The 11,541-nt window shown below is 39.2% G+C and overlaps 1 non-coding gene across 1 annotated transcript; it reads right to left on the minus strand.

Moving 5' to 3' along the window:
• Positions 1-11,099: 11,099 nt before the first annotated feature.
• TRNAK-UUU (transfer RNA lysine (anticodon UUU)) lies at positions 11,100-11,172 on the minus strand. Its single transcript has one exon. It is a non-coding gene; the product is annotated as a tRNA-Lys (tRNA).
• Between the last annotated feature and the right edge of the window lie 369 nt (positions 11,173-11,541).

Raw genomic sequence — 11,541 nt, forward strand, 5'->3', positions numbered from 1 at the left:
TAAACATGTTGAGGATGGCAAATGATGGTATTTTGTAGCCACATCTTCAGCCACAATGTGTAAGAAATAAGCTCCCTTTGTGCAAGGAGTAGTGCAACAACTCTGAGAAAGTCTCAGCAACTATCAAAAAGTTGCTTATGAGAAATAAAAATAACAAATGATAAACAACCCTTTGAAATACTTCTTAGAATTGGAAATGTAACAACAACTCCAACTAATCTCAAAATCTCCTCTTAGAAACGAAAGAGTGGGTTTGTGTAGCTGTGACCTGATAACTAGAGGTAGATGCAGAAAAGGTGCCTTGCTAGGAAAACAATGACGGCAGCCAAAGAGACGACATTGTTCAAGAGTTTCTTATATTTTTTGCTGCACATAAAGAAATCTCCTCATATAGAGTACTATACCAGACCCTCCTAGCTACCGATGTACGGAAACGATGGGGTTGTTACGGAATTGTATTTCCGATATTTCTTGCTATGGAAATTATTTCATTTTAATCAAGTGTGACTATGGCAAAGTATTCCATAGGAGTGCATCGGACGCGGCGGGGGTTCTAGTGGATGCTTTGTGGGGTTTAGTTGGGGACGCCTAACTACCCGTGTTTTGCCAGGCTAGATGGTTAGTATTATGGGTGATTCCATGTTAATACTAATGTCACTAGTGTTACTGGTGTTACTGAGAAAAGAGATTAACCATTATAGCACAACGGATATGCATAGAACCCAGCTCCCAGATCAAGTCCCTTGGTTGGTTTCACCGGATATAGTCTTGTTAACTAGGGGGAAGGTTGAGAGAGAGAAAGAGAGTAGTAATGGATCAAGTCGCTGCATATAGCCTTGTCAACTAGGGGGAATGTTGAGAGAGAGAGAGAGAGAGAGAGAGAGAGAGAGAGAGAGAGAGAGTGTGTGTGTGTGTTGAGCATTAACCAATGGATGCGATTCCCTTTCGAGGAGAAAATAATAAGCATCACTAAGCCCTTGGCAAGCAAAAGCTATACCAATCTAAAACAAGGTGAATGATTATAAATAATTCATAAGGCTTGCCCTAGATTCAAAATTGCGAGGAAGATGTGCAGTGTGGAAAAGAGAGCGGAGATCCAAATAGCGAAACAGGGCAGAGTGATGAATTGAGAGCGATGAGGGAAGGGGGGGGGAAGTGTGAGAGAGAGAGAGATGTGGAGGGTTTCTAGAAAATACAAAATCTAGTTGTTTTAGAAATAAAAAAAAGTCCATTTTAGCTTCTTCATGAATCGCCTCACTTAGACCTACCTATGGCAGCCAATAAGGAAAAAGAGGGGCAATAGAACAAGAGAGTACAGGTACTCATGAGCACTGCCTTCTATATTTAATAAAAAGTTTTACATTTTTTGAAAAAAAAGAATGTATGTATATGTGTACGTGTGTGGATATCAATAACACATGTAACTGTTATGGAAATAAAGCGAATTGTTGTAGCTGTTTACATTGTGTCTGCTTGTGAAAGAGTCTCTTAAGACTGGTAAGAATACTGTAGCTTACGTCCGCCATTGCTGTAAGTTGTTCTAAGTTGGTGACACCCTTGTTATTGCTGTTTGGAATCTGGAGAAGAAATACAATTTCATTAGATCTGTATGTTGTTGACATTAGCCATAATCTGATATCAAAATGGAAATAAAGAATGCGTAGAACGAAATCTTTACTTTGTTGGTACTTGAGGCATTATGCTTCATCAAAGGTCTTTGAAGCAACCAAAATGTACAAGGAAATGTCTAAAACAAACAAGGAATGTGATTAGATATATGTTGTGTTGGTGCTAATCACAGTCATTGTTATAGTAATTGTGCATGACATAAACATATTAAATGTAAGAAACTGTGTAATTGTGGACAACATAAACATAATCAGTTTTAAAAATATAGAGCCTTTGTTACAGTAGTGAATATTAATTTTGATGATAGGTGGATGGTAAGGAACTTACACTGAAGGGATGAACTACAGTATATGTGTTGGCATGCAGTAGGCAAGGTAAATTGGAACATGGTCAGTCCAATATGCTGTTGTGGTGCCTGATATGCTGTCAAGTAAATGAGCATTTGTCCATATATGATCTAATTGTGAATTATATACTATTGTTGATTGTTTGAATGTGAGTTTCATGCCAAAGTTGTCCATGAGCATTTGCAATTTTGATTATTCTGGACTGGAGGTTAGCATGTCTATGTTTAGGTCACCAAGTACAATTGTTGGCCATGGTGGTGGTGAGAGCATCATCACATCTTGCAGTTCATGTAGATATGTAGCAATGTTTGCTCTTGGTGAACGATAAGTTGAAATGATGAATACTGAATTTCTTGTACAAGGTTTGATGTGTGCTGCAATGAATTCATTTTCATTTGTAGTGTTAAGTTGGACAATGTGGACTGGCAACGCGTTGTTGTAGACTATAGCAGTGCCCATTGTGTTGTTTGTTGTTATTGCTTTATGCTGTGATTGGTTAAAGTAGAGGGATGGATCATGGGTTCTTGTCTCATGCAAACAGAGTATATCGGAGGATTGCAAATTAGGATTGTGGTTAATGTCCATTATGTGAAGGTAAAGATCTTGTGTTCAATGATTGGACAATTAAGTGTGTGTCTTTGTACATGTGCAGCTCTATAATAGCTAAGTTCCATGCCTTTTTTGTGGATAGTATTGTCATTTCTTTTTGGACCTTTGGATCCCATTTTGAAATTTCAGTGTGTTAGTGGCTTTAGCAAGTATAATTGGTCTTTGTGGCATACACGCGATAATGTTGTATATGTCAGGCCATGCTTTGTTGAGCGTGTTGGATCAAATGCAAGACTATCCAATGTCATGCTCTAAGAGCAATGTATTGTTCTAGCAGTTGCAAGTTGTGTTGGGAACTGTGTTCTTGTTATCGTATGGTGTTTATTTTGACCGATTTGAATGTCCATTGTTCTTGTACATTGTCTGTATATAAGTGCTTGTTTTTTGAGCGTGTTATCTCACCTGCTTTTTCATTGTGGAATTTGATCCAAATAATTGGACCTTTATTATTCGTGTTTGTTCCTTTGAAAACACCATCAATACCATTTACAAGTCTGTCGTTAATGTTGTAGTTTCCAGCACATAGTTCGATGGTTGTTTCTATGTTGTGCAAGCTGGCTGTTTTTTGAGGATTATCGGGTAGGCAAAAATGTTTAGGGCACGTGCTTGTGTGTGTATCAGTTGCATGAAATGTGAAAGGATCTCCTGCAATTTTGTTGAGGATCATGTCATTGTGGTGTTTGGTTGATTTCGCATAATAGAACAAATGAGAAATTGTTAGGCTAGGTGGGAGAGGGTTACAACAAGTGCTGTTTATGTTGTCGATGCCATAATCTGTTTGCGTTGCTGTTCTGAATCTGTTTAGCATGTTTAAAAACTCTGGATCTTCTTGGTGCATAGGTTGTGTTAGCTCGTACCTGGTAAATGCAATGCTGCAAAAAATGTGCAGGTTCAAGAGCTAATGTTTCGCAAAATATCCATTTGTCTCGTACTGGACGAATTTGGCATAGGTCACCAACCAAAATAACGTCAAGGCCACCAAATGGTAGATGTTGAATATGCATGATGTCACACAATCTTTGATAAATGAATTTGAATATTCTACTACCTACAAGAGAGATTTCATCAATTACTATTGCCTTGAGTTCGCTTTAAGCTTTAGTCAACATGTCCAGCTTATTGTTGGTAGTGGAAGGCTCTTGCTTAGGCTTATTCTGCAAGCACAGGTGTGCTAAGTTCTTACAATTAACAGGGATAGCTAAAGATGCATGAATTGTGCTCCCGTCCACATGGCATGCAGCTTTACCAGTGTATGCAACTTTTAAGACTTTCAATTTTAAGGGATCAGCACCTAGTTCTTTGTTATAGAGCCTGGTTAATTGTTCCACTAGCAAGGTTAGGATAGTGCTTTTTCTTGTTCTTGCGCCCTCGGTGATGAAAATATGCAGTGGAATGGCGGAGCTTGTTCTTTTTCTATACATTATGTCATAAAAAATCAGCCTTTGTTCTCGGTTTAAGCCTCAAATTTAATGATGATATTCTAGTGATGATAACATGACATGCTTTAATTGAATCATATCAAATGTTGGTTGGTTTATCTTTTCTTGTCTTATTACTGTGGTTGTGGCAATGGCATTTATATCAGGAGTAGGATCATAGATTGTTACGTTGATTGTCATCGCTAGGTCTAGCAGTGTTGCACCTTGAAATGCTTCCATCCATAGTGTGTTGTGTGATTCAGTTGCTAGTTCATGAGCCCTTTGCTCTATCTCGCTCCATTTTATGTTGCTGTTGATAGAAGTTGTTTGCACATTGCAATGTGAACTTGTTTAGAGTTTCTTTTATTTGTAACTTATATCTTTTGAAAGTATCATGCCACGTTTCATTTTGTTTTTTCATATTATCTTCGTTCATGCAAAAAGGTATGTAAAGAAGTACTTGTTCCCTGAAGTAATTTATTGGATCACGGAATTTGTTGTAATGTACATACCGAATGATCTGTGGCTTCTTTCATTTTTTAAAGTGTTTGTGCATGTTGTAGTATGATGTTACTTCGGATAGAGACAAATTTTCGATGAAGCGTGGCCGACAAATGTATTTGTCAATTACAAATGGACAAATGATACCAGTTGAATCATCCGACAAGGCTTGTAGCATCGTAGGTGGTTTTAGAATGAAAGCACGGTCTTCTGATGGTGATGTATTGATGAATTAGCATGGTCTAGATGAATGGTACATTGGAAGCGATAGAAATATATACACTGCTTATTGTGCTGACATTTGTTGCATGTTCAAAAATGCACTCCCCATTTTTCAAATGTGAGTTGCTGCATCAATTTGGTCTCGATGACATTGTGCCATTATTTCATGTAGTCCTTTCGTGATTGTGTTGTCAACTTTAGTGATGTACAGTAGCTTGTTGCTGCGTACGGGTCTAGTATGAATTGTGCATCTATGTTTGCTTGCCAAAGAGGTGCTGCATGTTTGCTGAAGCAATTTGTCCATATGCTGTGCAATGGTCTTTTTAAGAAAAGAGTGGGTCTTCGCAAGCCACTTCGAAGGCATTTATTTATTGTTTTTCATCCAAGTTAAGTTCTTCTAAGAACTGTAATAATGTCCGGTCATTTGAACTTGAGACAGAGTTTAATGCTTGGTATATTTCTTGTAATGTTTTCATTATTTCCTTGCAATGATTTTTTAGTGGTGTAAGAATTGTCGTTCTATTCATCAGTGGTAAAGGGTAATGAAATCGACATGTTTGTTGTTCATTCTTTCTGCAATTGTAAGTGTGATGATGTGTTTAGATGTCACAGATAGTAGGATCCAGTAGTTTTTCATCGCATGATATGTATTTGTCTACAAACTCTATCACTTTATCATTTTTTGTATTGTTGTAGTATGGAGTGTTTCTTATCCAAAGGAGCAGGTGCTCATGCAGGCTTCCTTGATTTTGGGCTTCTATGACTGAAAAAAAATCATCTACTTGTCCAAACATCATGTCATAGGTTTTTAAGAGTGTTCTCACTGCTTATGTTCCATATGTCATAGGGTCATTTCATATAAGCTCACGCACAAAAATTTCTTTTGTGTCTTGCCCTCGTTCTTGAACCATTAGTTTTCTTAGAGCAGTTGTCAAAGGGACCCACCTACTCTCTGCGCTTGTGAAGGTCACGAAGAATGTCGGAGGCCCTAGTTGTATGATCATTGCGAATACTTGTTTGCGTAGGTGTTCCAAATAGTCTCGCAATGTCTAAAGTTGGACCAAGTCTCGATATCCTACATCCGATTGTAGGATTTTCTAGATTAGGCTTTGTTTTAATGTCTTTTGCTATGAGTTTGTGTCCTTGTAACTTGCTTTTTGTATACGCATCCATGCGGAGCTTGCAACATTTTTGGAAAGTATACTTATTGCCTTTAAAAAAAGGCTAGTTGTATGTAAAGCATGGCATCTGTCTTTGTGAAGAATCTTGTATTTTATACTTTGGTGGTAGCTATTGTTTTGTAAATTTTTTGATGACCTTGGATATCCAAAGAATAAAGTTGGGTAGTTTTGTTCTTCACAGTGCTTGTCTTTGAGTATGAATATTGGTTTTTGGTCTTCAGTTGGAGCTGTTGCTAGTACCTAAGTTTCATTGTCAAAGATAGCATGCGAACTTGTAAAACCATGCAAAAGTGTGTCTGTGTATATTTCATTTGTGTTGTTTTGATACACGTCAATGCAATGGTCTTTTTTTTAAATATTGGTACCTTCACCATAGTTGAAAGTTTGAATAGTGGTAGCCATTCTGTTGAGATTGTTACATTTTCTTCTTTATAAATAGGCTTACTGGCTAGCATGCGCAAAGCTTCCATAAGACGGTTTGGACGTACAATCCCTGCAGTGTACGGATTTTTGTACTCTAGACGTCTTTTAATTGCAACAGTGATTACTATTTCATAGTCTAGTTGGTGTGGTAAAACAGATTGTACAATGTCTATGTTGTTTGGTACATTGATGATGCTTCCTTTCATGATATATTGCCATATCCAGAGTACTGTCGTATTTGTGTAAAAGTTGCATGTGGTGCTATTAAACACTCTTTGAGTTGGTTCAAACTTGATATCTCTTTTACACATGTGTTTAACTCCATTTTAGTAGAATCAGCATATCGTGGAATCTTGTCTTTGTCAATGTCTTGCAAGCAAGCTTTGCATATATCTAAATTATCAGCAAAGTTGAGCCAGTGTAACGTAGCTTCCTCATATACGAATGTTATTACTATTTTGTTTTCCTGTGTTACATGCTGAAGGAAAAACAGTCTGCAACAACAACAACACGGGTGAGTAGGAGTATTTGCAATGGTATGCTTGAAGCGTGCACTTGAAGCGTGCAATAGCTTTTGATTCTGTCAAGCTTGAGTGGTTGACCCGACGAACAGTTTTTTTAGTATTGAGATATTTTATATGTCAAGCGATTTGAGTTGTGGTCTTAGTACTATGACCTGTGTGTCTCACGAAGGCATCAACAATATTTTTGTAAGACTTTGATGGTGTTTCTTGTAGCATTGAAAGAAGTTTTTTATTGTCGTGTAACTGTGAGAATAGTGGTTGGTCTTGCTCTTTCTTCTTTGTTTTTCGTTCAAGATTGGTGAGAAAATAGTATTCTCAATGTACGTTGAACGTTTTTGCATAAGATTTGTGTGTGCACAATTACTTGGCTACTGTTATATTCATTGGCATCTCTTTGCTTTATGAATTGCTCTGTATTTATTCTATTAGTATAGTCTTTGTACATGTCCATTATTTGATGTAGCAAGTCATTATTTTTGGTTGTCCTCTTTCTGCATTTTCTCTTTGTATTTGGTATCGTGTTCATGTCATTGTGATTATCTTGTGTTGCAACATGAATTGATTCCATTTTGGTAATTGGTACACGTTCTTCTGAACATGGATATTGATCGAGAATAGAAAAAATTGGCTCAAAGTGTTGTATGTGACCAGGTCTATCATCGTATGCTATTTGCATCGCACGCGTCTGAAAGTGACTGTCGTGTGTTATTATGATACGAGAGTAATGTTGCGACCAAACAATAATTGAAAAGTAATCACCCCACAAGCCACCTTGTTCAGCTGGTAAAGCCATTCGGTAGAGGTACTCACTTGGTGTCTGGACATTATGAAGACTTTGTAAGAACTCTGGTGCAAGGGCACATGATAAGCAGGACAATGCAATGTTATCTTGTTGCTGAAGCTTTTGCATAAAATGTGGTACCATCATATGTTGCAAGGTCATGGATGTCAGACTCTATCCTATGCAATATGAAATAGAATCAAACAAACAGTCACTACCTTTGTATAGGTAGTTGGAAATCCGTATGCATTGCCGACTCAACAAAACATTGTCGAGTGAAACTAATTGTTGCATAGGTTTGGATCGTGCATTTTTTTACTTTGTCATTGTTTTTTGTGATATTTTAATGATGCAATATATTACATTACAAGCTTTATTGCAATTGAAATAGTAGTACAACTGTACATCATGTACAAGAACTCATAATGTCATTTATATTTGACAAAAAAACATTGGAAGTGTTACTATAAACTGGATTACGTGCGTAACCACCTAGTCTTCCATTTTCCTTTCCCTTTTTCAAACGCTTCAGTAAAGATATGTACAGTTCATGGAATTGTTTGGCAAGAACTGAGCACTAGATCTGTCATATCATAGAAACCAATAACACACGTAGATGCATTGGTGTGAAATTCACCGAATTTCTTTATCTTGGAGATTCTTTGGCAAAATGTGACTTCATCTTGCATAAAGTAGGTAACTATGTCTTCATCGATTTGCATAAAAGCAAGGAGCCATGGTTCACGTACAGTGATGCTGACAATCTCTCCATTTAGAGCTAAGACCTGGCCATGCTGCAACATGTATGGAGTCCAATTTTTTTTTACACCATTTACAGAAAAAGGAGTCCCGTGCCACTTTAATTAACAACGTTGTGTTATTGCATTTGACACAAGTATTGAAGTATGGTGCTCCTGTGTTCTCAAAGGTAAATTCCCCAATGATCTGTTAATATAACAACATAAGAAGCTTGAATGTATATTTTTTTAAAATTGTATCCGTGGGTTTTAAAATAGAAGTGAAGCAGTGTAATAAAAGTGAAATTGCAGTTTACCTCTTTCACAGAGCTTTTTTCTTATTTATGGAATATAGCCACCTCTGTCAGCTTCTTGGCATCTTCTTCATATGTTACGGGAAATGCGAAAGAGCAACTCGTAAATAGCAATTTCCTTGTTATCAAACCATTGTTTGTGAGGCCCAATGTGAAATGTGAATTGCAGTATATTAAAATATGTTATCGTACTTATACCTATATGAATACATCTACATGCACACATGGACATCTACATACACATGTGCATACACCTATACATATAGGGCAAAATTTAACGGTTCAAGAGATTGAAGATTATGTGTGGAAGACTAAGGCTAGGAAGATCATCCTGGGATTTGGACACGCGACATTGAAGAAGACAGACCCCAAGTACACTTGTTTATACGAATTCTGTCTCAACAATTTTCCCAACGATCCTAAATTTCAGCTGCTCGTCAAGCTCGGAGAGATTGTGCCTTGTATAATGAAACAGTAGGGCAAAGTAAGGAACCCTTGGTCCAATGTGGATGCCATCATCGGGATTGTCTTCAACCACTTTGGGTTGGTAGAGGAGCGGTTTTTCCCTGTTGTTCTAGGCGTGGCTGGTGCGCTTTCCCAACTCATTTGGGATAGAGCTTTGTGCCTTTCGATGGAAAGGCCCAGTAGTGTAACCCTTGATTGGATTGAGGATTTCTACAAGAGGCAATCTGAGAACGAGGACAAGAAATTGTGAATCGTCTTGATTTTATAATCTGTACGATTTCAATAATCGGCTTTGTTCAACCTGGTCGATATATTGGTCAATCTGCGTTTTCTATTTTTCTGCAATCGAGAATCGACCTTGGTTACCGGATGGAGGGCAGCAGGCAGCTGCTTAAAAATTCATAGACTCTCTCTCCCCCTCTCTCATAAAGAATATGTAATCCAGGAGGAGTGGTGAAACTATTTAGAGCTGCAGCAGCAGATCATTTGGTTTAGCCATGCGTGGTTTGCCCCATAATGATCCGGTTGGGTCTTCATATAACATTAATAAAATATGTAATTTCATTTCTATCTCTCTCTCACAAAGGGTGTGTTCAACTGCATCTCCGTTTTTTGCGCAACAGAAATACGAGAATCAACGACAAGCAACTGGACGTATTGTATGTCCTAATCGTCACTTGGCTAAGAAACCCGTGGATATTGAGGTCCCGCAATCTGTTCTTCCCAATACTGTGTTGAAGCAATTGTTAAATCATGATCACTACTGAGACACCATTTGCAAAAAAAAGCTTGCACAGAAGCTTCCTTCGCAGCTCGCAAACCAAGCATGCCTTCCTTTCCGCCCAACCTCTGCTCATATCACTGCTTGCCCACACCACCCACCTCTCACAACTCTCCCCTAGCCCCTCAGAGCTTCATGGGCTCTCCTCACTTTCGCACTACTGCCACCTTTTAGTCATCAAACAGCTTGTAGGTTGATTCAGAGCTGCCTTATGGAGGTTATCTCAAATAAACATACTATGCGCAATTGGACCAGAGCCAGAAGAAAGGAAGGACTCCGCATCGCTTTGGTTCCCTACATGCTAGCCATCTCTCTCTCGTCCGGGATGGTAAAACGCAAGCGGATGTAGTTTGCCCCCGGCGAAGACCTTACGACTTACCCCAGAGACATCGCAGGGGACTTGAAAAAGCTGGAGGTTGGTGTATTGTCTCCTCATTCGTTCGAGTGTCTTGCGAGACATTAATATAAGTATGGAGGTGGTCTTGACTCCTAATGAATGGCTGCTCTGTATTGATAACATTGCCAAGCCTGAATTCTGCTTCCGCTTTCTTTCCCCACCTAGCGTCATCACCTTCCCTCTCTGCCAGAATTTTCATGACAGAATTTTTGTATCTCGGCCTACTAAAATAGATGACATATTTCTCGAAAGCAATCGCAACCGCAACCACAGACATCAAATTGTTGAAGTTAATCGCGCTTGCACACTTGATCTTTAGTAAGTGATATAATTTCGAATGAACAAACACAAACAATCAAAATATGAAGCCATAAGAGCCCACCTCTGTAAATTCTTCGACAAAACCTTCGCAACTCCTCAAAGCTTCCTCTCGCACAAGCCTCAGAATCAAAATTTTGCAACTCTTCCACAAAACGAACGCTCCACAAACACCACCAAAAACACTCGAAAACCAAAACAGAAACCCAAGCCACCCATGAACCCAAAAAAAAGAAACATACCACGTGACAGCAAACGGTGAGGGACACTTTTTTATCAAAAGTATTACTAGAGCGTTGCCTGAAGGCAATGCTAATAAAGCTATACCAATCTAAAATAAGGAAAAAGAGCCACGTGGCAGCAAACGGGAGGGATCAAAAGTAAATAGCTAGAGCGCTGGGTGAAGGCGCACAATAAAGCTATACCAATCTAAAATACCGAGGCAGTAGGAACGCCGTCCGTGGGAATCGAACCCACGACCACGTGGTTAAAAGCCACGCGCTCTACCAGCTGAGCTAGGACGGCTTGCTGCATAATGGATATGGATATAAATAGAAGAGCACATAAATGAGAGATAGCGATTGACTGTAGAAGGTGAAAGTGGGTAACGTGTGGGAGGAGAGACGAAGATGGAACGAGTGCTTCGTTCTGCTCTTCTTCATCCCCAGCCCCAGCCCCAGCTTCCCCATCGCCATAGCCACACCTCCTGCTGCTCTTCTTCTTCTTCCTCTTCCTCTTCCTCCTCCCATCATGCCGACCTCTCCAACACCCCCCTCCTCCTCGCCCTCGCCCTCTCCTCCTCCTCCCATCCTTCCATCGCTCCCTTCCATTTCCCTGGCCACCGCCGTGGCTCCTCCGCCCCCCCCTCCCTCTCTCACCTCCTCGGCCTCCCCC

Source organism: Dipteris shenzhenensis, chromosome 25, assembly GCF_047967505.1.
Source record: "Dipteris shenzhenensis isolate YYH24624 ecotype China chromosome 25, Dip_SZ_1.0, whole genome shotgun sequence".
Lineage (NCBI taxonomy): Eukaryota > Viridiplantae > Streptophyta > Polypodiopsida > Gleicheniales > Dipteridaceae > Dipteris > Dipteris shenzhenensis.